Source organism: Chrysochloris asiatica, unplaced genomic scaffold (assembly GCF_000296735.1).
Source record: "Chrysochloris asiatica unplaced genomic scaffold, ChrAsi1.0 scaffold00444, whole genome shotgun sequence".
NCBI classification, from domain to species: Eukaryota; Metazoa; Chordata; class Mammalia; order Afrosoricida; family Chrysochloridae; genus Chrysochloris; species Chrysochloris asiatica.
The window spans coordinates 882,818-883,732 of record NW_006408962.1 but is presented as its reverse complement, the minus strand read 5'-3'; positions in this window follow the sequence as shown (position 1 = coordinate 883,732).

The following is a 915-nucleotide window of genomic DNA, read 5'->3' as shown; positions in this document are numbered from 1 at the left end:
AAATCTATGAGGTCACATTGATTGATTATGTTGTTTAGTTCTTCTGTGTCTCTTGGGAGTTTCTTTCTAGTTGTTTTGTCCTTTACCAAAACTGGTGTGCTAAAATATCCTACTGTTATTGTAGAGTTGTCTATTTCTTTCTTTAATTTTATTGTTGTAAAGTGCCATTGAATCAGTTCCAACTCATAGTGACTCTGTATAGGGTTTCCGAGGAGCAGTTGGTGGTTTTGAACTGCCGGCCTTGTGGTTCGCAGTCCAGTGCTGATCCTACAGCACCACACCAGAAGTCCTCAATTCTATTGAGTTTAATTTATGTGTTTTGAAACTCTTTTCAGTGAAAGCATAAATATTTATTATGGTTATGTCCTCTTGTTCAATTGACCCTTTAATCATGAGATAATATTTTTCTTTGTCTCTTATGCTGCATTTTTGTCTTAAAATATATTTTATCAGAAATTAATATTGCCATTCCTGCTCATTTTTTATTTTGCCAATTAGCTGGATATATTTGTTTACCTTAATTTTTTAAAATTTATTGTGAGTTTTACATGGGAGAACATCAGCTTTGCACTCATCCTATCATATTTCATTTCGTTGCAATGATTACCATCCACTCCATGCATCATCAAATAACCAAAAGGTACACTACACAGGCCTGTTCCCTGGCCACCAGCCCACAGCCCTTCTTCTTCCCTGAGTCCAGTGTCCCCAGCCACTCCATCTATCCACATCATAGTCTCTGTCTCCATCCCTGGCATCACTGCCTCTCTGGGTAGGGTCCCGCTCTCCATTCTTCTCACTTGGTCCCAGGGACCTCTGGCTCCTGGGCTGCAAAATCAATCACTCTTCTCTGTTTGTCAAAAAACATCTACCTCTATATTTCCTATCCTCACATCAGTCCTGATGGCAATTATT